At 41.9% G+C, this 26,102-nt stretch overlaps 1 protein-coding gene across 11 annotated transcripts in view; it reads right to left on the minus strand.

Moving 5' to 3' along the window:
- Window positions 1–26,102, minus strand: part of LOC311516291 (poly(rC)-binding protein 3-like) — a 723,448-nt gene that overhangs the window by 218,269 nt on the left and 479,077 nt on the right. Inside the window, exon 1 of one of the 11 annotated variants that reach the window (XM_084620204.1) lies at window positions 17,873–17,895. The exons of 9 other annotated variants lie outside the window; for them this stretch is intronic. The gene's annotated coding sequence lies outside the window, so the exon portion shown is untranslated. Of the gene's footprint in view, window positions 1–17,731; window positions 17,812–17,872; window positions 17,896–26,102 lie in introns of those variants that run through there. One more of the 11 variants, XM_084620205.1, reaches the window with a different exon arrangement.

The following is a 26,102-nucleotide window of genomic DNA, read 5'->3' on the forward strand; positions in this document are numbered from 1 at the left end:
CACTGCAAGAATGGACAGGGGAGCGATAGCTTAGTGGTTTGAGCATTGGCCTGCTAAACCCAGGGTTGTGAGTTCAGTCGTTGAGGGAGCCATTTAGGGATTGGGGCAAAAATTGGGGATTGGTCCTGCTTTGAGCAGGGGGATGGACTAGATGACCTCCTGAGGTCCCTTCCAACTCTGATGTTCTAAGATTCTATGACAGAACTGATCTTGGGCAACTCCCAGTTCTATTCCTTCTCACTAAACATTCTCAAAGGGTGATTTTGCATGATTCCTGATTCAGATATAGAGGGTCGACTGGAAGGTTTAGTGAGAAAGTAGGACGCTTCTCAGGGTTGTGAGACACCTTGCTACCACCTGCCCTTAGCATGAGAGGAATCTTGTCTGTATCTGCCGGGGGTCAGCTCACTTTCTCTCCCAGCCATTGGCAACACGAGCCCTCCTCTCTCAGCCCATGAGGGCTCCACTGTCCATCATGCAGGATAGCAATAGGCACATTCCAACTCATGAGTCTTCCAAACATGCCCCTGCAGAATCCAGCCCCTTACCCATGGGACACTCTCAGAATTATCAGGCCTGCTGTTCTCAAAGGAACAGTACCACAGCTTGCTAGTTACACCTGCGAACGTAAATCTGCGTAACATGCAGCACTTATATTTATTTATAGAGAACGCAAGTACAGTAACTCCTCACTTAACGTTGTGGTTATGGTCCTGAAAAATGCAACTTTAAGTGAAATGATGTTAAACGAATCTAATTTTCCCATAAGATTGAATGTAAATGCAGGGGGTTAGGTTCCAAGGAAATTTTTTGGGGGCAGACAAAAGGCATTATATACTGTACTGTACTGTAGTGGGGTAAGCCCGGAAGTGCCCCTGGCTTACCCCACACAGGCACAGCCCGCTGCAGGCAAGGAAACTAGGAAGCACCTTCGTAGCAGCAGTGGCAGCTTACCCAGAGAAGAACAGGCGCCAAGTTTGCTGGGGGATGCTCCAGACCCACCTCTTCCCACCCCCACTCCACCTCCTCTCCGGAGCATGCCACATCCCCGCTCCTTCCCCGCCCCCAGAAAGTCCTAAGCGCTGCCAAACAGTCGTTTGGCAGGCTTAGGACTTTCTGGGAAGGAGGGGGAGGAGTGGAGATGCGGCGCTTCCTTGCTCCTGCCCCTCCTCCCAGAAAGTCCTAAGCACCGCCAAACAGCTGTTTGGTGGTGGGGGAAGCACTGGGAGGGAGGTGGAGGAGGTGGAGAAGAGGAACTTGTGCAATGCTCCTTTGTAAAGTCGCTGCTCTTCCACAAAATCTTACATGCAGTGTATAGAGCAGGCAGCCAAACGACGGTATAAGGGAACATTGCACAACTTTAAACGAGCACATTCCCTAATTGAGCAGCAACGTAACTTTGAAACAACGTTAAGTGGGAGGATGTTAAGTGAGGAGTTACTGTATAAGCTTATTTAACAAAGAACAGAGATTCATACAATAGCAAACAGAACTATTAGAAACAAAAGCTTTCCATATAAAATAAATTAATCACATGTATTCTACAGCCTAAACTCAACTAACAAGATCCCCTCTTGCCTTATAAGGTACTACTTACCCAAAGTCCTTCTCAAAGCATTTTTCAGCCAAGATGGCGGAGATCCTTCTTCCATGGGATCAAGTCTGATGGCAACTTGTTTCCCCTTGATGAAGGATACCAGGACATCTTCCTGCACCTCCAGATATACTAGTTCAGTCCTTTGTGCTTCCCCTGTAAAACAGGGTCCTCTGCTCCCTCTGTTGACCTCTTCCTGTTAATTTGCCTTCTGATGTCCCCCGCAATCTCTTCATTAGCATTTCACTCGGTATGCAAATCAACTTCCATTGTAAAAAACAGAATACACAATGGTCAGCCAGGGAGATAAGTATCTCCCACCTTCAGTCTGGTGGAACCTGATTGTAAGGCATGCTACCTCTGGGTCACTTGTCTTTAACTACAAGGCATTAGGAACATAGTTTCCTCTCTCTTTTTATATTATATATATATATCTATCCATCCCCCGGCCACACACCTCTTCTTACATATTATCCATTTCACAAAGATGATGATGATCAGCATGATCAGTTTCCAGTAAAAACCTTACATGCACTCTTTTGGTGAACTAGAATGTAAATACCAGACTCCCAGGAATGCTGTAACCTTCTGCCAATTGGCAGCAAGAGGTCCTTTGGTCACAGGACGTATAGAATGTTGCGCTTTCAGTATGCTGATGACACCCAATTCTATGTCTATCTCATCCAACGCAGCTACTACTGTCAAATGCCTCCCCACTGTGTCTTGCTGAGATGAGGTAAATTAACTGAAGCTCAATCCAGGCACAATGAAAGTGATGCTGGCTGGCTTGGGTAGCAACCAGAAGATACAGTGAAGACTATCTTTGCCCCTGTGACTGAGTGTGTGTGTCCAACTTTTGTTACTTGAGTCTGCAATCTACGCGTCTGGTTAGCTTCTGTTAGTTGAACAGTCGCATAAGTCTCTTTGGACCCACACATTTAACCTTCAACAAAGCAACTTCAACCATGATGAAGCATGGAAAACCAAATGGAATTCACAAGAAGTCACAAACACCTTGTAAAAGACCTAATGCAGAAAACCGCTGGCATCGATCTCCCACGAAGCTCATGGGCTAACCTTAAACTGCATCTGCACAAACCATGGCAAATGCGGATACTTGCTGCACAAATGGAAAATTAAAGACTCTCTAGTGTGTGACTGTGGTCACCCAGATCAGACCATGGAACATATAACAGTTCAATATTCGATTCACAAACACGAAGGAGGCATCACAGCAATACACTCTGCTACTTCAGAGATAATTATCTGGCTGAACCATCTAAACGTAAAATTATAGTTGTTGCTCTACATCTACATACATCATACGAAGAAGAAGAGTAGAACAGCAAAGGCCAGGATGGTCTTCTTTCCATCTGTGTCTGGCTAGCAATTTGCAACGATTTCTTCAAGATGTGGATCTTATTATTGTCATCCATATCTTGCAGATAATTGCAACGTGCTGTACATGGGGCTACCCTCAGATCAGAGCAGAAAGCGGTGCTGAATGTGACAGCTCATGTGTTAGGTGGGGGATCTTGCGAGCACATTATGCCTGAGGCCATGATTGGCACCAGTTGCCTCTTGGTTTCCAGGTGGAGCTTAAGATTTTGGTTTTGTTCTCTAAAGCTTTAAATGGCCTAGATGCATCTATGTAAGAGACTCCACTCTCCTCATGGTACACTACTGCAACTGGAACCAGAGGAAGCACATTAGCTGGAACCCTCTCAGTTTAAAAGAGGAGGCTGCTTGCAGGGGGATTCTCTGTGAGGGACCTTCACCTTTAGGACACATTTCCCCTGCCAATAATCTGAAATAGCCAGAATCTGTTGACTTTTAGGGCATTCCACAAAGCCCATAGGTTCCCCCAACTTTTGGGGAATAGGACAGAACAGTGAGGGTTGGTCTGTTGGTGGATGGAAGGGTGTTCCTTGGTTTTGTCTGTTTAGTCATTTCTAGATCTTGGGGTTAGCAATGTTACTAAATTTGTAATGTATGAGAATTGTATTTTTAACTTGTTGAGAGTGGGTCTAGACCAGGGATTCCCGAACTTGGTTCGCGGCTTGTAGAGGGTAAGCTCTTGGCAGGCAGTGAGACGCTTTGTTTACCTGGACGTCCACAGGTACGGCTGCTCGCAGCTCCCAGTGGCTGTGGTTCACTGTTCCCGGCCAATGGGAGCTGCGGGAAGCAGTGGCCTGCGCCAAGTTTGGGAACCCCTGGTCTAGACCCTTGGATAGACACTTGCTTTTTGTACAAATAAAAATAAAAGGTGTTTATCCCGGGCTCTGTGAGTTCTTCACAGCTGGACTCATGGTAACTAAGGCACCTAGCTGTTCAGACAGAGGGAATCAAAAATAGTCCCAATACATTCTATAAAAACTCTCTAAAACATGCGTGCAAAATGATTTCTGTAGTGAAAAGGTTTTAACAACACTTGTTTAGGGTGATTTATCTGTGTAGCTCACTCATGGCTTCCCCATTCATGCAGCCATCCCAACTGCAGGTTGACAGCAGTTTTATACCATATCACAGCATCATATATTCTCTAGATATATTTATATAATCACGTATTAATAATTAACCACCAAAATAAAAATGGAATGGAATAATCACAATGCAGTCACCTCGGGAAGAGAATGCAGCAGCTATTTAACAGTATACACCACCACAAAAATTTAGAACACAAAACAACAAGGAGAAACTACTGCACTGCACATATGAGTTGGATTATCATCAGTCCAACAATTCAGTGTATGATGGAGGAAACAGAATTACATTTCAAGTGTTGTTATAAACAGTAAGGAAAAACATTTGAAAAAGTATTTACTTCTTTTTATAGACAATAGACAGATATGATGCAAAATTTGGTCCTTTCATACTACAAGCTATGAACATCTCTCCTGAATCAGTGTTTGCCAAGTGAAAATGAAAATGATGAACCCGCAACTAAAAAAGCTATCAGTTTAAAATTCATTCAAAGCTAACATATTTGTGAGAGTTTGAACATGTTCTAAAAACTGACAACACTTTACTGTATGTCAAAGAGAAAGCACACTTAAAATAAAACTACATAAGCAGCATTAAAATGACATTTAATTAACTTAGAATATGATGGCTAAAAAGGTGAAGAGAACAACAGAGATAATTTTGTCATAATGATTTTCATTTAAAAACTGCTATTAGATTAATTAAATTTAGTAGAGACCAAAAGCACACATTTTCCCTTATTACTGCCTGTCAGCTAGTATTCTGGGACCCAATGGGAGTCCTGAATGTGGAGTGCTTGCAGAAATCTCACCCTACATCTGAAGCTCAAAGAAGAGAAGTGGTTTAACTACACTGACTGCAATCCATCTATATTTTAACATGTAACAAAAACAAAAACTTTGCTCTGATTTTATCTTCTTCTAACACCATTATTTTCTAACAAATTTTATATTTGTAATAGCATTCCTTGCTCTGTATTAAAATAAGTAGCCTTTGTCTTGGATAATAAGGAACATTACTGTACATTCAAAACCAGGATAACCATTATTTTGTTTCTTCATTTTTCAAACATCTGAAGGGTTTTCTAAACACTGTTATAACACAAACAAAAATCCCATTGGCCCCAAATGGAATAGCCATGTTTGATTTCAGACTAAAAATTCTCCTACATTTATAAAATGTTCAAGCTGTATTCCCATCTTGCTTTCAGGTTTTTATTTTATTCAAAATTTTTCTCAGATTAGTCTTGTAAGATGAACCACTTTGGAACCAGCAGCAAGTTATATAATAACCATTAAATATTAGTCCACTAACAAATTCATCTACTGCAGGGGTGGGCAAACTATTTGGCCCGAGGGCCACATTGGGGTGCAAAACTGTATGGAAGGCCGGGTAGGGAAGGCTGTGCCCCCAAAACAGCCTGGCCCCCGCCCCGCTTCGCTCCCTCCCACTTCCCGCCGCCTGACTGTACCCCTCAGAACCCTCACCCATCCAACCACCCCTGCTACTTGTCCCCTGACTGCCCCTCCTAAGACCCCCTGCCCAAAACCACTCCCCCAGGATCCCACCCCCATCCAACCCCCCCTGCTCCTTGTCCCCTGACTCCCCCGATCTATCCACACCCCCGCTCCCTGACAGCCCCTCCCCCAGGACTCCCATGCCCTATCCAACCTGCCCTGTTCCCTGACCTCTGACCGCCCCAGAACCTCTGCCTCATCCAACCACCCCCTGCTCCCTGACTGCCCCCAGGCTCCCCACCCAACACCCCCCCACTGCACGTGTGCGCTGTTGCCACCTCCTTACCATGCCACTCAGAGCAGCAGGAGCTCGCAGCTCTGCTGCCCATGTGGCGGCATCACTACATGGGAGGGGAAATAGCAGGGGAGGGGCTGGGATGTAGCCTCCCGGGCCAGGAGCTCAGGGGCCAGGCAGAACGGTCCCATGGGCCGGATGTGGCCCATGGGCCGTAGTTTTCCCACCTCTGATCTAGTGTATAGGAATTGTGTAATATACCTTCAAATAGTCTGTGAGCCCTCTAGTGGTTCTGTGTCCTACATACAGAAACCTGCCAGAGCAAAAGTGTATACTTGTAGCTATGCCTTTCAGGTGTATAATTAGTAAACATGGTTATTTGCACCCCACTGTGTGGTTCTTTCATCTTATGTTTGTTGTGTAAAGAGCAAAAGATACAACAATCCGCATCCCTGAATGATAAAAGCTGCCATACAGAACATGAGTCTTTGGTCTTCTGTAGCATCTTTCATATAAATATCAAAACGTTTTATAAACAAAAAAAAACCTTAAATCTGAGAACACCCCAGTGAAATAAAGGTTGCCAGAGATGTATAGAGTTTGGCTGAACGTATGGGAAATTGGATCTTGGAGGAACATAGTTGTGTTGTGTTCTTTTTTGAAGATGATTTTTATCACCAGTAAAATTTTGTTCCTTGTCCAAATCTATCTGACTGAATCTTTCTAAGCTGCAGAGCTCCTGTTCCTGGGATAAATTTACATGAGCAAAATATGTTATATGGTTTTAAAAATTACTTACTAAGGATGATTATGAGTTGAAATTTGGCCAGGAGCACTGGGCTTACATGCCACTTTAATGCCATCTTTGAGAAAACAGAGAGTCAGGACCTTGGTTGACATCTCAGACAAAAGACAGCACCTCGGTAGCACTGTGGCCTTAATATTGTGGTTGTTCATTAATTCACTAGAGATGAATAACTGCCTGCAGCACTTAGGAATAACAACAGGCCTCCCATCACTTTGTCATATATGACTCAACCCTATTTAGCTTGGATGATCTGTCAAAATTACAGGACAAGATGACATACAATAATATGGCCATAATAAAATGCTTACAACAGTAAAGCTAACAGTGATGGTATAGGAGCCACTTGCCTGGTTTTGGTAGGGTATTTCTCACAGTAGCCGGCATATCAAACTGTTCATTAAATAACAACATCAATTTTACAAACATCAATCTTACAAATGACCAGTCATACGAACCATTGTTCCCTAACAGGGAAAAAAATAAATCACACAATAGAAGCCATGTCAAAGAAGAGCAAATGCCTTCAGTGCACTGGATATTGCTTTGCTGTGATGTGAAGGACAAGGAGAAAACGATGCAGTGCACCATACTGCAATTTATGCACTATAACTATGGTAATTTTGAGATGTTCAATTTTATGAACTTCTGAATTTATGCACTGCTCAATCCTCAGTTAGTTTGTAAAACAGGGGTTCTGTTGTAAGTATGACTCCCTTGTTTCTGTTCTTCCTCTTTCTACCTCATTCTCTTCTCTTTCCCAACCCTAATCTTTCCATCCTTTGTCCCATTTCATAATCCCTCCAGCACTCCCTCAATGTCTCTTCACCCCATTGCCCATTCCAAATTCTTCCTCCTCCTCCTGTTTCTCTTGATCTTTCTCTCTGAAATCTCCCCTATCCTTTCCAGAACCCCTGACACTTATTTTGTCACCCTGCCTATTCTTTCTCGATTTCTCACTACTCCACACACATCCAGTCTCCCTCTATTCAAACTCTTCTCCTCCATGGGGAAAGCCAGTAACTCTTCCATTTTCAGCAGCTTGTGCAGGGTTCTTCTAAAAGCTGTTGTGTCTGCTGTTCCACAGGACTCCCGGGTTAGAGTATAGCAGTGCACTACACACAGTACATCACGTGACCAACATGAGCCAAAGATTAGCAATTCAAGCAGTGGGAACAACCAATTTTTTGGTTCAGTAACAGAACCAACAAATTACAAACAATAGTTTGGGGTCAAGCTGAAATGGGGTGTGTGTGTGTGTGTGTGTGTGTGTGTGTGTGTGTGTGTGTGTGTGTGTGTGTGTGTGTGTGTGTGTGTGTGTGTGTGTGTGTGTGAAAAATGTCCAAAAATGTTTAATTTTGGGTTGACCAAAACATTCTGGTTGATCGAAAATGAAATGCTTTGTTTTGATTTTGAAGTTTGAAATGTTTAATTGGTGGGTGGGTTTTTTAAAATAAAATTGAGAAATTACAAATAAAATGTCTGTCCAAAAGAAAAAGTCAAAATGTTTCAATTTAGAAATGTCAAAATGAACACTTTTCTGAAAACTTTTCCTTATTCATTTCTTTCTTTATTATTTATTTGTTTATGGCTGAAACAATTTGCCGAAACTGATGTGAATTCACAAAATTGTTTCAGTCAACCTACATCTGCATTTTTTTGGCAAAAAAAAAAAAAAAAAAAGTGTGTGTGAAAATTTTTGCCCTGCTGTGTTAATTACAGCTCATAAAACTCCCCATACGTCCTAAAAGCTCTTTATCTGGGCCAGGCAAAAAGGAAGCTCAATGTTATATCTGTAAATGTGGCACTTCTAACATTTTTCAAGAGGTTGGATATTGAAAATAATATAAATTCTGTTTGGTCAAATTTCAGAAAAAATTTTTCCTCCCCTCCCACCCCCCCCAAACTCAGCCTTTTAAGTTAGAAAAGTCACTGATCAGAACTAGTTATACTGGCCAGGGCCTGGGGCATCTGAATACAATAATATCATAGATATAAAATATCTCTTTTATGTAGACAGACCCTTATAATAAAATCAGAAATGAAAAGTATAAATCTACAGACAGCTCATGAGATTTTTCTCTGATATTCTTCCCTCAGATGTAAAGCCCTTAAATAGGCCAACATGTAGGCAATCTCTTATTTAACTAGAATTACAGCACTCATTTTGCTTGAGAACACCATAAATAGTCATAACTGCTTATGTACCTAAGCAGCAGCTATCACTCCTGTATATTGATTACAATCCAGGTCTTTCAAAATGTCAAGTTACCTCCAGAATCATAGAATATCAGGGTTGGAAGGGACCTCAGGAGGTCATCTAGTTCAACCCCCTGCTCAAAGGAGGACCAATCCCGAACTAAATCATCCCAGACAGGGCTTTGTCAAGCCTGATCGTAAAAACCGCAAAGGAAGGAGATTCCACCACCTCCTTAGGTAACGCATTCCAGTGCTTCACCACCCTCCTAGTGAAAAAGTTTTTCCTAATATACAACCTAAACCTCCCCCACTGCAACTTGAGACCATTACTCCTCGTTCTGTCATCTGGCACCACTGAGAACAGTCTAGATCCATCCTTTTTGGAACCGCCTTTCAGGTAGTTGAAAGCAGCTATCAAATCCCCCCCACATTCTTCTCTTCCGTAGACTAAACAAGCCCAGTTCCTTCAGCCTCTCCTCATAAGTCATGCGTTCCAGTCCTCTAATCATTTTTGTTGCCCTCCGCTGGATGCTTTCTAATTTTTTCACATCCTTCTTGTAGTGTGGGGCCCAAAACTGGTCACAGTACTCCAGATGAGGCCTTACCAATGTTGAATAGAGGGGAATGATCACGTCCCTTGATCTGCTGGCAATGCCCCTACTTATACATCCCAAAATGCCATTGGCCTTCTTGGCAACAACGGCACACTGTTGACTCATATTCAGCTTCTCGCCCACTGTAACCCCTAGGTCCTTCTCTGCAGAACTGCTGCCGAGCCATTCGGTCCCTAGTCTGTATGGTGCATGGGATTCTTCCATCCTAAGTGCAGGACTCTGCACTTGTCCTTGTTAAGCCTCATCAGATCTCTTTTGGCCCAATCCTCTAATTTGTCTAGGTCCCCCTGTATCCTATCCCTACCCTCCAGTGTGTCTATCTCTCCTCCCAGTTTAGTGTCATCTGTAAACTTGCTGAGGGTGCAATCCACACCATCCTCCAGATCATTAATGAAGATATTGAACAAAACTGGCCCCAGGACCGACCCTTGGGGCACTCCACTTGATACCGGCTGCCAACTAGACATGGAGCCATTGATCACTACCCGTTGAGCCCGACAATCTAGCCAGCTTTCTATCCACCTTATAGTCCATTCATCCAGCCCATACTTCTTTAACTTGCTGGCAAGAATACTGTGGGAGACCGTATCGAAAGCTTTGCTAAAGTCAAGGAATAACACGTCCACTGCTTTCCCCTCATCCACAGAGCCAGTTATCTCGTCATAGAAGGCAATTAGATTAGTCAGGCATGACTTGTCCTTGGTGAATCCATGCTGACTGTTCCTGATCACTTTCCTCTCTTCTAAGTGCTTCAGAATTGATTTCTTGAGGACCTGCTCCACGATTTTTCCAGGGACTGAGGTGAGGCTGACTGGCCTGTAGTTCACCAGATCCTCCTCCTTCCCTTTTTAAAAGATGGGTACTACATTAGCCTTTTTCTAGTTGTCCGGGACCTCCCCCGATCACCATGAGTTTTCAAAGATAATGGCCAATGGCTCTGCAATCACAGCCGCCAACTCCTTTAGTACTCTCAGATGCAGCGCATCTGGCCCCATGGACTTGTGCTCGTCCAGCTTTTCTAAATAGTCCCGAAGCACTTCTTTCTGCACAGAGGGCTGGTCACCTCCTCCCCATGCTGTGCTGCCCAGTGCAGTAGTCTGGGAGCTGACCTTGTTCATGAAGACAGAGGCAAAAAAAGCATTGGGTACATTAGGTTTTTCCACATCCTCTGTCACTAGGTTGTCTCCCTCATTCGGTAAGGGGCCCACACTTTCCTTGACTTTCTTCTTGTTGCTAATATACCTGAAGAAACCCTTCTTGTTACTCTTAACATCTCTTGCTAGCTGCAACTCCAAGTGTGATTTGGCCTTCCTGATTTCACTCCTGCATGCCTGAGTAATATTTTTATACTCCTCCCTGGTCATTTGTCCAATCTTCCACTTCTTGTAAGCTTCTTTTTTGTGTTTAAGATCAGCAAGGATTTCACAGTTAAGCCAAGCTGGTCGTTTGCCATATTTACTATTCTTTCTACACATCAGGATGGTTTGTCCCTGTAACCTCAGTAAGGATTCTTTAAAATACAGCCAGCAATCCTGGACTCCTTTTCCCTTCATGTTATTCTCCCAGGGGATCCTACCCATCAGTTCCCTGAGGGAGTCAAAGTCTGCTTTTCTGAAGTCTAGGATCCGTATTCTGCTGCGCTCCTTTCTTTCTTGTGTCAGGATTCTGAACTCGACCATCTCATGGTCACTGCCTCCCAGGTTCCCATCCACTTTTGCTTCCCCTACTAATTCTTCCCTGTTCCTTGACCCAGCAGGTCAAGAAGAGCTCTGCCCCTAGTTGGTTCCTCCAGCACTTGCACCAGGAAATTGAAGAATGAGTGGTAAGTTGTAATGGAAGAGGTATGCTCTTGGAACAGGGAATAATTCAGAATTATATGCATGCTGTAATACAGACAATCTGTTAGTACACACAGAATGACAAGCTGCTTAAGCTTCTCTGTGCTTCCAGGCGAAGCTCCACAATGTCCCATGACTGATTAACTTGAGCACAAATTGATGGCACTGATAACCTGTAAAGTTGATTTGCTAAAGTGTCACCTTGGGCATTCCCAGACTTATTAGACCTTGCGTTAAGTGATTCAGTCCAACAGGAAGGTTGCACGACGACACTAACTTACGTTAAGACAGACTCTTTTACTTATGCACTAGATCCCAAATCATCCGCCCAACTTCTAGGCCAAGTGGCTGGATGGGATATTCGGACGATGTCCATGCCCAAATGCATATCCAGTGCAGCAGGAAGACTGGGGGCTCTGAGAGGAACTCCAAGCTATAAACGATTGTGCAGCCTTTCCATGGACCTCCTCCACTTCAACTGCCCCCCCCCCTTTTCCGGATGGATCTGCTCTGGTTCTGCTGCTGCGGGGAATGCCACAGCTACAAGGGTGTAATTTGTTCTAAATTAGTGTCATCATGCTTTGTAATAAATCATAATCTTCCACTAAGGGCAACACACACAATGTCCTTGATAGATGTGAAACCAATAAAAGAAGGATCTTTTAAATATGCCTCCCACCCCATAAAAATATATGTACAAAGACATCATCATCAAACAATTCCTATTCAAATGAACCTGTCTTAGAAGATTCTGGTTTATAACAACTCTGAATCAGTTACCTTTGTTCAGACTAAAAAACCAGGGAAGGAAAAGAGGATCATAAAATAATGTGACAAAATATATTTAAATTACAGCAATTATTGAAAGATCATTGGGCTCACCAGCACATTGCCACTTCTGTATGGCTTAAAATCAATGGGAGTCTTTGCACTGACTTCAATGAGTTCTGGATGAGGACTGTTCTTTGAAATTATGGGTCTAACTGTGCCCCTGTGATCCATGTGTGGAGGGTTGCTTTGGCACACAGATCTCTCCTTCCTGGGAAAAAGGAAGGCTTTCTTTGGTCTGGTGGTGAAGGAGTGAATGGACAAGAGGATATGTGCTTTGTTCCTCTACCAGTCCTGCAAAGACTGGAAAAGTAACATAACCTGTCTGGGGCTTCCTTTTGACAGTGGGGTTCTCCATAACTATGGAGTTACTCCAGATTTACAGGGGTGTAATTGTGAACAGAACTTGGGTCATAATATCTAGTATTCTTTTTCAAGGATTTTTTAAAAAAAAACAGATTCCTGAGACAATTATGTTATGAATATTCCTTCCCAGTAGAGTCATTAATTAAATCATATTTTAGATATAGAAGATGGGTTTAGAAGCAGTGTTTTGGGGCTGTGGAAAATAAAAGGATTCTCCATAACTAATCTTTATGGCAAAATAGCACTTACAGTTTTATTTTTTCTATTTCCAAAATATATTTCAAGTTACTCTTTCTCCTGCTTCTTATTATGCAAACCACATGCTGCAGATATAGCTTCTGTCCAAATCCAACCATACTATTGCACTTGTAATAAAACTGCTCTGCAGAGCCCATGTTGTTTGTCTAACAGCTGAGATAACATTAGTTGTTTAAAATTCTGGACCATCACAGGACTAATAATCTGGATGCTCAGAGCTTGTACTGCCCGAGGCTATTCTAGACAGGCCCTATGGGTTTTACTTTCGGCAGAAGTTCCAAAAATTCAAGGAAACACAGACCCTACTCAGATAATTAGGGGGAAAGTAATTAAACAATAAAGATTGTATATATACACATTATGTATATATAGACATCACACCTATAACAATTAGACTTGGCCAAGAAATGGTGCAGACCAGAGACTTGAACCTGGGTTTACTGTATTCTAGGTGAGTGCTCTAACTAATGGCCTACTGACTATTAGGTGTCTCTTTCTCCCTCCCACACTCTCCCTACCTTTGTCCCCCTCCCTTTTTGACCAGAAATTCCACCCTGGACCCGAGAAGCCTTTCCTAGTAAAAATTAACCCTTTTGGGGAAAAACTTCAGTTTAAATGAATTGGCATTTTCGAACAAAAACTCTTTAATCAAAAATATCCTGACCAGCTCTATGTACAGTATATATCATATGTAATTTTTTTACCAAGATACATCTATTTGCTCATATTACTTAACTTACTTCTCAACTCAATATTGAATCATTCATGTTTTGCTATAGACTATAGAGAATTGTAATTCTTTAGTTTTACACAAAGTATAAATAGTTCAGAATTCTTAGTTCATTTGGCATTGATTAGATGGCATGAACAAAATAAATTAGCATACACTATACCTGTTCCTGGTACACTAGTGGTGATGAAAAATTAAAATAATGGTGTTTTGCTCTTAGATTAAGATCCAGTTCAGGCTGGTAACATCTGAAACTAGGTAGGCAAAACTGACACACAGACGGTTTACTCATAGCCAAATGTACAGCAATGGGTAAAGATCACTCTGTATCTGACTCAGAAAAGGTAAGCTAAGCCTACACTGCCTACCCAGGGCAACATATATTGTCTGGATGATGAAAACAATAGTCCTTCTCTTTCAGGAATGCAAGAACTAAATACATCACCACCCCCTAAATCGGAAGGGAAACAAAGGAATGGGATTGATGAGTAAAAGAAAAATAAAAGCTGCTTGCTTGGATGATTCAGAAACACAGAGCTGCACTGCCTAACATAAGAGAGAACAAAGGGTCCTGAACGCATATACGTCTACTTCCAGCACTACCCACAGCCAAAAGAAAACAACATTTATAGGGGAACAAAGATTATAGGGATGGAAAAAAATGAGCTAGCCCCACACTGTGGAGGAGGTGAAAAACTGAAAGCATAGGCCAGATTTTCAAGAGAGCTTGGTAGTGACCACCACCAACATGCAAACTCAAGAAAATATCTTCCCCTCTCCCTGTGCTTCCCTGAAGTGATAAGAAGTGGGGTTCACCCAGAAATAAATTGCACAACCATAGAAGGAGGAAGTAGTGCAAAATTGGCTTTCCTGTTCTGTTTTCTATATGGTGTCATCTGCTGGCAAGAGGAGAGATATGCACAAACCATTCTGACGCATACAAAGAATGGGCTTGTCTCAGCTTGAAAGTTTTGTGTTTTTATTTTATCTGAGCCAGTTCATCCATCCCTACTATAATGAGGGCATGGTCAATAACTGGAAATCAAGGAGGAGGAACCATGTACAACATCTCAGTCCAAGAAAACATAGATATGGCATATGGGCATTTAAACAGCAGGAAAAATTGGTGGCAGTACTCAGAACTCACTTCAGGCAGAAATCTCTAAGTGCTAAAGTTGTTCCCTCCTCTTGGACATGTGCATAAAGATCTTCTCTCTGCTGTGTTGTACTTTGGGTGTTGGGAGTGGAGACCAGGTTGGCATAGGCTCTGCGTTTACTGCTCATGTTCTGTATTAGCAGTCGTGCTAGTGCTCCATTTTCCATGCTCAAACTAAGTGCTCAATACAGAGCTTGTTCAACCAGGCTTTGCACAGGAGTTCAGAAGTTGGCTCTAAGTCTGTACGTTCAGACATGCACCCTGAACAACATTCATCCATCAGCATGGGGTTTTCTTTAATAGCGTAACTTGACATTTCACAACTCTATTTCACTGCTTTCCCTTAGGAAAGGAATCAGTAACACAGGAAAAAAATATGTTTTTCCTGTAGCTGAAGATGGTCATGTAGGAAAGAAAACAAAATCCAGGCATATAATATTTGCTTGGCCTGTTCCCTGGCCTAAAGTGCAGCGCCCTGTCACACCTACTCTGAATGATGATCATAATGTCAAATACTGAAATGGCTATTCAATTCTTATTCTATAAGCAGAAATCGTGCTGTTCGTTATTATTGGCTTTTCATGCTTCAGTAAATATCTTTAAAATACATTTGTGAGTTGGCTGACGTGTTTTTGAAATAGCGGAAGTATTCTGGTTAAAGTATACTAAATCAGATGTCCCTGGTTTTTGTGTTAACAAAATTTACTTTTCAATGTTCTTCTCTCTCGTATTTAGACTCAGAAAACCCTGTAAACATGAAAGCATGGGGTTCCATATCTATTCCTTCACAATGACTTCATGTAACTTGCTTACTTAAGAAGAGAAACAATGAGTTTTATTATCTCAACGGCTGCAAAGTCAACTTCTGATCTGAAAAAGAAACATCCCAAGTTCTTTTTCCTCTCTCACTCTTTCATTATCACTACCCATAAAAGTTCTATTTGTCATTTACTGGTAGAGAACTTAAAAGGCAATTTTGTTGACGATCCACATTCCTCTTTCATAGTTGTATTGATGCTGCAATGCTAACATGGGTAAAGAGTAGAAGATACATTTGCAGCAGATATGCTGAGACAGAAAGAAACCGACAATTTTTGCATCTTCAGTTTCTCACCAAAAGTACGCTTAAACGATTTGTGTTTCAAAAGCCGGTGATAATGGATTTTAAAGCAATATATTTCTACACGCAGTGGGTAGCATGAGATGACTGACCCTGGGCCTGGGCTGATGTTTGAGTTGCTGTGAGATAAGCTCTTGAAAAACATTCAGATCCACCAAGTAGAGTTTAAAATACCTGCTTTTAAATGTTATAGCCTTTAATAATAGACTTCAGTAACAGACTAGAATAATTGCAATCAAGTACACAGAATACGTGCATAAAAATAAATACCTGGTTTTTAAACACCTTTAAAGTACATCACCCTACAAAGTCTTACTCATGTAAGTAACCTTACTCAGGCAAACAGTCCCTTTGAATTCAATGTGATTAGTCAGTTGCACGAGGAAGAGTTTGCAAGATTAGGTCATAAATATGTATTTATCAGATGCACATTCTTTACTTATTTCAAGTATATAATAATAGTAAGAGAGTAACAGTCCAAATGCCACAAATATTATACTAATAAAAAAGGGGACAACTAAAAATATTATCTAATGCCCAGCCAGTTCCCCAAACCAAAACCATCTGCGTTGAAAGATGCTATGTCTGTCTCTCGGATACAGAATATAGACTTTAAGAACAGCTACCTAGAGACACAATTAGCCAAGATATCAGGACTGGGAACTGGAACAGATTCTAAAAGATCTGTCATAGAAGGCTTTATCCTTTTATGTAAAAAATAAAATTAACAATAAGCCACATTAAAATAATATTAAATGAAAAGCAACATAACTCATGAATGTCAAACTTAGTGCTGAGGCTGCTGTGCACACTGCTAAAATTCAGGACAGAGGGTCAGTTTTTGCTTAGAATTTCCTGGATTGTTTTAGTTTGTGCCACAACTTTAAAATTGACTTTAAAAAGCATATGGTGTATTTTGCAAAGTTCTGCATGGCATAATGGGATAATGGAGTCAGGAGAGGAACAGAAATATTCACAGAGACTCCAGAGGGCTACACCAAGATATACCCAAAACAGAACAAGTCTTACCATTAGCAAATACCATTGCAGATTAGACCCCAATCCTACAATCGGATCCATTTCAGTGGACCCTTATGCCTTTGAAAAATTCTACTGAAGTCGATGGGCCAGATCTTAAGCCAGAACTCAACAGCCATTGAATTGAACAGAGCCATGGTAGTTTGCACCAGCTGATGATCGGGCTCCGTGCGTCCCCACCTAGTTTGAGGGGTGGAGATCCTCTGTGTGTATGCATGTTTTATTTAAGACAGGAATTTCAAATCCAAATAATCAACCCGAAGCTTTTTGACAATATCTTTCTAGATATACATAGGGAAAAATACTCAAAAACTAAGTCAAAACACAGAATCACATGTGTTTTCCAGTTAAAAAAAAAGTGAGGATTATGAATTACAATTAAAATGATGCTGCTTACTTTTCTCTAAAACAATAATTGGCATGTAACTCTATACAAAGTTGTAGGGCTGGATCTTTGGATCTAATGTGTTAACCAAAGAAACTATACATATTTTATGAATGAAGTTGCTGTTGCATGATTCAACTACTAGTCTATCTGTACTTTAAAAGAAAGCGACTAGGAGTAAATGTGCAGCAGACTAAATGACATAATTTTATCCTCAAGTAACATACAATATTGATGGAATATTATAGAAAAGGACATATTGTTCCAGTCAACTGCAACACTGCTGAATTATAGATGAATAAAACATTTTGACCCTGATTTCAACAACAGAAGAAAATAATAACCTAAAATGTGGTAAGCACTAGTATCCATGGGAAAACATTCCTAAAGTCTGTTTAGCTTTTAATTTTATCATCCCTAATTACTTGACAAAGAAACAGACTAGGTTATTCTCAAGTATTTTATCACAACTGTAGCCCTAGAAGAGCTCTATCAGCCTATCAGATTCTGATTTCCCATACAGAATGAATGTATTGATGCACTTATATTAAATGGTTTACTCACAGCACATTCATTCAGATTCACATGCTAGTTTTCTTTCCTTCATAAAAAGGCATCTTTGAAACATGGCTCAAAAGCCAGTTCAGAAAAAGTTGTCTTCTGAATATAACAGCTGAATACCACATACAATCTCAGTATACTCACAGGAATGAATCTGTAACACTGCACACTGTTCTGAGCATAATGGGAAATGCCATCTAAGCTAGCAAAGGGCGGGGGTGGGGGGCGCGTTTCCCTGATTGGCTGTTCATCCCAAGCTGCCTGGCAAAGGTTTGAAATATGCAATGCAGGGAAGTGATATTCTGAGGTATTCATTCAATTTACCTGCACTAGACTCCAGGGAGCCATACTATTAAACAACAGCTCCAGTGGGTCAATAAAGTTAACTTAATTAAATTGGTTTCCCTCCCTCACTTCCAACTAGCAAGATTTAGGGCAGAGGGACACAGCATTGCTTGGAAAGAAAAGGATGATTTAGTTAATCATCTGGTGAAGACAGACATACATTTTTGTCAATAAATTTACCCACAAGCAAAGTGCTAGTTTAAAATTAAAACAATCATGTATGATGAGAAAAGAGACTATACCTACTAATGACCAGCCATTAATATTTTTCAAGCACCGTCAATTTGATCCACTACCTAAAAGCAAGGAGCTGTATCTTATTATTGCTCTTTGTACTCCATAAAACTACAATTACAATTGCTTAAGTGAAGTGTGTATAAAACATACTATCATGGCTACAAGCATAATAAATACAAGCTCTTCATTTGAGAGGGACGGTACCTAATACCTTTCTGGTCATTTGGCTCTCTGTGCCCGCACTGGCTTACACAAGTCACCTTTCAGCAGTCTTTCATTCTATTCTACACTGAGTGGTGTAACTAGTGAAACCTATAGTTAAGGTTGCCCAACAATTCCATTTATAAAAACCCAGTTTGCAGTTTGTGACGAAGTGGGACTGTTCTTAATGTTTCCTCTGAATAGTGTGGGGGTGCCTCAGTTTCCCCTATGCAGTTCTTAAGTATCTAGGTGGTGGGGTAAGGGTGTGTGATCACTGCAGAGCCCTAGAGGGCAGGTGTGTGCAGGGGTCTGGACACAGAGAATGGCCGACACCCTGTTTCCTGGCAACTGATGGTCTGGTCCCTTCCCCCCTGCAAGGTGAGAGCTAAAGGGCTGGAGAATAAAGGAATCAGGTGACCTCCTGGCTTGGGAAAGGGGAAAGCCCAGAGGAGGAGGGGCTGGAGGGAGTTTCAGTTTGGGGCTGGCTGGAGATATGGAGTGAAGTGCAGACGTGGTTGTCTGGCGCACTGCCCCCCAAAATGGACCCAGCTGAGGGGTCCTGTTCTCTGCACCTACAAGCTCTGTGTTAGACTATGTTCATGTTGTCAAATAAACCTCTGTTTTACTGGCTGGCTCAGAGTCACGTCTGACTGCGGAGTTGGGGTGCAGGACCCTCTGGCTTCCCCAGGAGCCTGCCTGGGCGGACTCGCTGTGGGAAGTGCATGGAGGGGCAGAGGATGCCGAATGCTCCGAGGTCAGACCCAGGAAGGTGGAAGTTGTGAGAGCTGTGTGTCCTGAAGACAGTCTGCTCATAGAAAGGAGACTTCCCCAGAGTCCTGACTGGCTTTGTAGGGAGCAGTTCCAGAGCATCGCCCGGGGACTCCATGACACAGTTGCTTATAATTTTGCCAAACTTTTAACTGTTTAGATTGAAATTTTCCATGCCAGGAGTCTGACTCAGGCTGAACAGTTCTGGAAAGCTTTAACTAAAATGTTTTAACCATTTCTGAGAATGAGATGAGGGAAAATACATTGTTATATCCACGTTAATTAATTATTATAACTATTTCACTGAGATGCTGTAGGGTCTCCAGGCTTTGGAGCAAAGGGGTAGCTTGATGTCACGGATGTGCCTTTTTTCTGTCCCTGTGAAAATTCCCCCAAATTTACAAGCCTCTAAAAAAAAATCTGAGTTTGAATATACTCATTTGAAGCTTCTTAGAGTTTGGCAGCTATGTTGTCTGAAGATTCTGCCTGCACTGGGCATGCTCCATCCTCTCACAGCTCCTGCCTGCCAACAGGACTGTACTTGTGCCATTCCTCATAGAGCAATTAGGCACACTCCATCCCAGGACTGCAGGGGCTGAGCAATTTTTTCCCTGCGATTGCTCCTCCTAGCAGCCAGGGGCATCAGACACAGCATCAGACACAGCAACTGATAGCAGGGAGACTGTCTGTGCTCTAAATGCTCCCCCATACCTGGCTCCCAGGCAGAGTGAAGGAGAGGGAGGAGGCAACAACAATACACTTAGAGAGTGAGGGTCCACAGAGCTGAATGCCCATGGCCACCTTGTATGGCTCCACAAGTTATTACTGATCTGGTGCAGCCAGGTTAAACATGGACAATTGTGAGGCTGCTGCCAGGCAATGTCCCCTCCTGACCTCAAATCCTATCTTTAAGGTTCGACGTGCAGGGATTTTATCTCCAAGGTAAGCTATATGACCAAAAAGTACCAGCTGGCAATGACTGATGATGACTTCAGTCCTCTTGAGGCCGGTTCTCCATAATACATCCCTATTACTGATAAAAATCAAACCATTTTATGCTCTATAGCCACCATTGGCAACACATAGGAAATGCCTCCAGCCTCCTGATGTCTTGTTTAAGCAACATCCATGTTTCAGATCCACATAAGAGGATTGAAAGTACACGTTTGATGAATCCATACTTTAGAATATAATTTCACCTTTTTCTGGCTCCAGACCCTACTGCAGGTCCTTCATGGATAAGGCTGGTAAATCAATTTTCCTTAGGCTGTCTAGCTAGCAATGCCCATTTGTTGACAATTTATTGCTTAGGATAGACGAAATCATCCACTACTTCCACAGTTTGTCCCTCACCACAGATTTCTTGTATCACAACTTTTGTGCTGACACTCTCATTTTTTGTTTTTCCCAAGAAACTCTTAGCTCAGGGGCAGCTATCACGTGCTGGAAGCTCTCTAGTTCATCTTTAAGGTTGTTTGCATCCCGGCCAAAGAGGATGACATAATCTTCATAATCCAAGTCAGCAAACAAAGTTGAACTGATCATTATACCGGTATTGGTGGAGATATGTTCAAGGAGCCAATTCACTGCATGGCAGAACAGGGCTTGGGTCAGGGTGCATCCCTGCTTCACCCCAGATCTACTGTAACACCAGTCAGACCTAGGAGTTCCCCATGGCACCCATGCCTGAGTCATTATGTACATCTTGAATTAACCTCAGGAGGGTGTCGGGGGCGCGAAGTCTTGTACAGCCTTTTATAGAGCAACACTATCAACAGAACTTAAGGCTGCCTTTACGTCTAACATATCTGCTGTCCAAGGAAAACTGAATTCATGATGGATCTCAGATAAAAGACAAACAGCAAGTATAACATCCATTGTAGACTGCCCAACGGGGTAGCCTGATGAGTCTGGGCAATGGAATTTCACATGAAGAGCCTGGAGCCGGGTGAGTCGGACTTGTGTAACAACTGTTCTGGGAACAGAAAGCAGAGCTATTGGCCTGCAGTTGCTGCACTCACTGTGTGGGCCTTTCCCCTTATAAAGTAGGATGATGATCCTTCCTTCCACTTCCCAGTGGTCTAAGCCCCGACAAAACATTGGTGAAATGCTACATTTAAGGGCTCTACAGCTCACCTAAGAAGTTTGAGTGTTATGTTGTTGTGTCCACCAGCAGTTTCTTTATGGCAAAGCAAACCTCTTCCAATGTAGGTACATCTACACAGGTTTCAGTGTCAGGGATTGCATCTACTACTAACGTGTCTGGCCAAGGAGTCGTTTCAGAATAAGTGCAGTCTCATAATATTCCTTCCATTTTTGCAGAACTTTTTCTTGGGTTGAGAATGTTTTACCATTAGCCTTATTTATTGGCATAAACCCTGTGCAAAGTCCAGTTTTGGATCGAAGTAACTGAATAGCTTTGAATGCAGGTTGTAATTTTTTGGATCTTATTCCCTCTCCTGCCTCTTTTGCCAAATTCTTTAAAATAAGTGTCATGATCCACTTTTGCTCACACCTGAAAAATACCTTGTAAATGTTTACATTCGATGTCATCATGGCACTGCCTGGCCTCAGATTTCTTTTGCAGAATTTGAAATGGCTTATCAGATATGCTACAAATGAAACCCTTGGCTTTCGGTTTTGGAATGGCATCTACAACTCCTTGGGTGATCATGCTTATGGCTGTCCAAGCTGATTCTGCCACATCCGGGAGAGCACCAAGTGTGTCAATTTTGAGTGAAGAGGTAGCCTAATTAAAATGCAGAGGAGGAGGAATGGGTGGGGAGTGGGGAAATACACTTGCACACCCAGACACACTTCATTAAAAGAAATTATTAAGTTTGCAAAGTCAAGCCCTCAGAAGTTAGGAAATGCCACAATAAAGGCTGCCAGTGCAATCATAATTCAGCCCTCCTGTGCATATACATCATGATAAGGTCTTTAAGTACATGATCACATACTTTTTCCTCATATTATTTAGGTTCTTCGAGTTTTTTTTAATTTTATTCTCCTGATTAACAAGCTCCTAGAACCTGTTCAGCTTGTCATAAGTCAAGGTAGTCTTCACCGGCAAATTCCATGAAGAACAAGAATTTAAAAAAAATCAAATGAACAGTAAGTTGAAACAAATGCCTCTAGTCACACACTAGGAAACCTTAGAGACTAACCAATTTATTTGAGCATGAGCTTTCGTGAAAAAAAAGCTCATGCTCAAATAAATTGGTTAGTCTCTAAGGTGCCACAAGTACTCCTTTTCTTTTTGCGAATACAGACTAACACGGCTGTTACTCTGAAACACTAGGAAACCATTTCTAGGTGAGTGCAGCTGGAGTTACAAAGTTTGGAAATATCTGAACAATGGCAGAAAACAGTTGTGTTGTTTTCTCAGCATAAAGACTCTCTTTAAACAACTTTCTCTATCACTTGGCCCAGGGAAAAGTGTCTTTCCCACCTGTTACTCAACTCCTCCCCAATATTAGGGTACACAGTTCTTTGTTCTATCAAAAGTCCACCCTTATATTCAAGTAGGAGAGTTACTCATAATGGGCCTGATCCAAAGGCCACCGAAGTCAGTCTTTGGATCATGTTCCATATCATCTTTCAACACCAGTTATTTTGACTCATGTTTCTTCAGAGCCCGAACAGGTATGGCAGTTGCCTCTGTGAGCAACTATTTCCAATATCCCAGAGAGCCAGAATGACAGAATTACTCATGCTGATTTGAATCTTACTCCACAAGAAATCCTACTGAATTCAATAGCACGACGGAAGGAACCATTTAGTGTTAGAACAGATATGACAATCTGGCTCATAGACAATCATTAGGCTGTTCTTCCATTTAGTGCCTTTCTCTATACTTTAGGATATGTTACCTAATCAAAGCTTGATAGCAGAGTAAAGAGGCTGAGAAGTTTAATACAAATTAAAAATCAAACACCCTGATACAATTATCTGTCTCAGGGGGAGAGTGAAAATAAATCAACATTATAGTGATGTCAAATGGCCAGTCACAATACCATGCACTGTGTTGTAAGAGTCACCAGGTCTGGAGTGATTTCAGGTTTCTCTCTTCCCTTTGGAATTTTGGAACATCACAGATGTCATGCACTTGACCCCCAGTGCAGGAGGGTAACAGTCACTTGCTACATAAGTACCTTTCTTAGTCACTGATAACTCAGCTTCAGATATAGAGATTTATATTCATGACCATCCAGAGCAGCGGTTCTCAACCTATTTACCATCGTGGGCTGCATATGCAGCTCTCTATGTGTTATGTGGTCTGCATCCACATAATATATTTATAGTGCCTGCATGGCCCTGAGGATGTTACATGAGCCGCAGCTGTGTGCCGAATGGGCTGCAAGCAGCCCACGGATTGAGAACCACTGGTCCAGAGGTTTCACAAATAGCAGAGATAGCTCAGCAGGACCATGAGCTTTTGGCTGGAGCCAAACACAGGTAAACAGAGATGCTGCTGGAAATAGAAGGGAAAGGTAGAAAGAGCAGGGAGCTTATAACTATAAAACAAATTAAAGCATTGACACTGAAATAATCTTTTTTAACCAGAAAAATTAAGATACTGTAGTAATTTTGCTTTGATATTTTATTTTTACTTCCTTTTTCCATTCCCTTAGCCCAAGGAAAGGCAAAATGGTCAGTGAAGAGATGCTGAGCTCCTCTCCTGAAAAATCCCAACAGAGGAAAACTTTCAGCCACTGGCCCAAATAAATAAATAAACCAAGACTGTCAGTTTTTGCAGGATAATGAAATGGTTTGGTTCTTCCCAAATGAACTGTACTTTTGGCTGTTTGCCCACTCAGAGCCTGATAAGACAAGCAAATAATGTTTGTGCGATTGCCTTTTAAATGCACAATAGGCTGGTCAAGCGTTTTTTAGTCCATTTGAGCTCTAATAGACTGCACTTAGCATTCAGTCAGAGTGGTTTCTATGGTCCATGTTATATCAGAGCGTGACAGCCATGCTTTGGAAGTGTTACCTTTCTCCTTAGACAGTCATTGAACGGTGACTCCACAGCTCAAGTGCTTTGGGCTCATTTGAATTTACAGCCATTCACTGGAGTTATGCAGAGCCCCAGTGCCCCAACAGGAGCGTCCAGGGAACCACATGCCTTCAGGAAATCACAACAGTTACACCACCTGAGTAGTATGAGTCCCCCCTCTGAGTTTGCTTTGACCTGGCACTTGTGTGGCTAGCAACCCTATCTGGGACAAGCCTTGGACTCAGAGGGAGCTTGGGAAACTCAAAAATCAGCAGGGCACCTTTTAGAGGAGCCCAGTTTCTTCTATTCTTTTAAGATTTTAAAAAGTACAGCATTTGCCTACTATATATATGCTAGACAGACTGATCCTACACAGCAAGCCCGCCCAGTTTCTAATGCCCATTATGAGCTTGGTCCGGACAGGTGCTGAACATTCACAGTTCCCACTGAAAGAAACAGTCAAAAAATTGAAGTCCTTACTCAAACCCAGACTGTGTCTGGCCCTAGCTAGGAGGAAATGAAGGGAGAAGGTGCAAGGAATCTTCTCCTAGAAACAATGTCTGTGGTTGAGGGAGCTTCTAAAGGCCAAGTCACTTCAAAGCATATGCGGAGGGAGAGAGTGTGAGCGCGAGAGAGCAGACTGCAGCATCCAAAGGGATGGTACAGCTTGTGCTCTCCCATGTACTTCATGGACTACCCTCCTGGAGCTACCCAGGGTACAGCAACTCTGCCCTGCTCCCAAATGGGAACTAGCCCAAATCTGGCCCACTGTTTTACTCAAAGCTGTCAGTGAAATGCAGGCTTGATTGCAGGTGCTCAGCATTTCTGAGGATCAGGGCCTTTATTTGTTATTCTTATCAGCTCAGGCAATGAGTGGTTTATCAGATTTGGACAAACACCCACTGCCAACATCAAATGAATGCCTATTTATTCAGAAGCATATGCCAATTAGCAACTCCTACAACTAGAAGAAAGGATGATTAGGATCAGAAACCTTTGTCTATACAATTGCACTTGTTACTGGATCACAGGTTAACACCTTTTATTTACGGATTTTCTGGAGTGCATCTAACTTTCCCCCCTTTTTCTTTAACACACACTACAATGCACTTAGGCTTTATTCAGGGAGAAGCTTGCTAAGATGATGGCTGGAAGCCTAAGAAAAATATCAAAGTATTAGTATAAATCCAATTGAGGGAAAAGTCAACAATAGAAACATACATTTGATTGAATAAGCTTTTATATTAAGGTGCCACAGAGCACCCTCTTTTACCAAATGTATTTCTAGGAAAATGTAAATTAGCATTGTTAAGTTACTTTAAATAAAATATACAGTATTGTACATATCATGTAAATCTGGACTCTGAATTTTGAAGGCAGGCTTCTGAACCCTCAGTAGTCACCAATCACTAACAATACCAAAGTTACCTGAAACCTTGTCTCTTGTCTTCTTTAAAACAAACAAACAAAACAAACCACAATATTTCCTCTGTGTGGCCGTGTCTCAAATAGCTTACCTCTGGAATTCCCCCAACAAAATTAAAACATTGAAATTCATCATATTTTCATTCCTGCTCACCTGTCTTTTTCTTTCCCCATTACAAATAAAGGCCTGATCGCTCTCAAAATCAAAGTTTTTTCTCCCTTTTTGTTTCTATTTAATGCTAAGCTAAGTTTGTCAAATGACCTTGGGCAATGGGTACTAACACCCTACAACTAGATCTTTCAGCAATAGTTTTAGTGGCAGCAAGTCTTAGAGAAATATGAACACTGTTGCATTTGCATTATAATTTGTATTAGGGCAGTCAAGCGATTAAAAAAATT

This window comes from Lepidochelys olivacea, assembly GCF_965140295.1.
Source record: "Lepidochelys olivacea isolate rLepOli2 genome assembly, chromosome: 2".
NCBI classification, from domain to species: domain Eukaryota; kingdom Metazoa; phylum Chordata; order Testudines; family Cheloniidae; genus Lepidochelys; species Lepidochelys olivacea.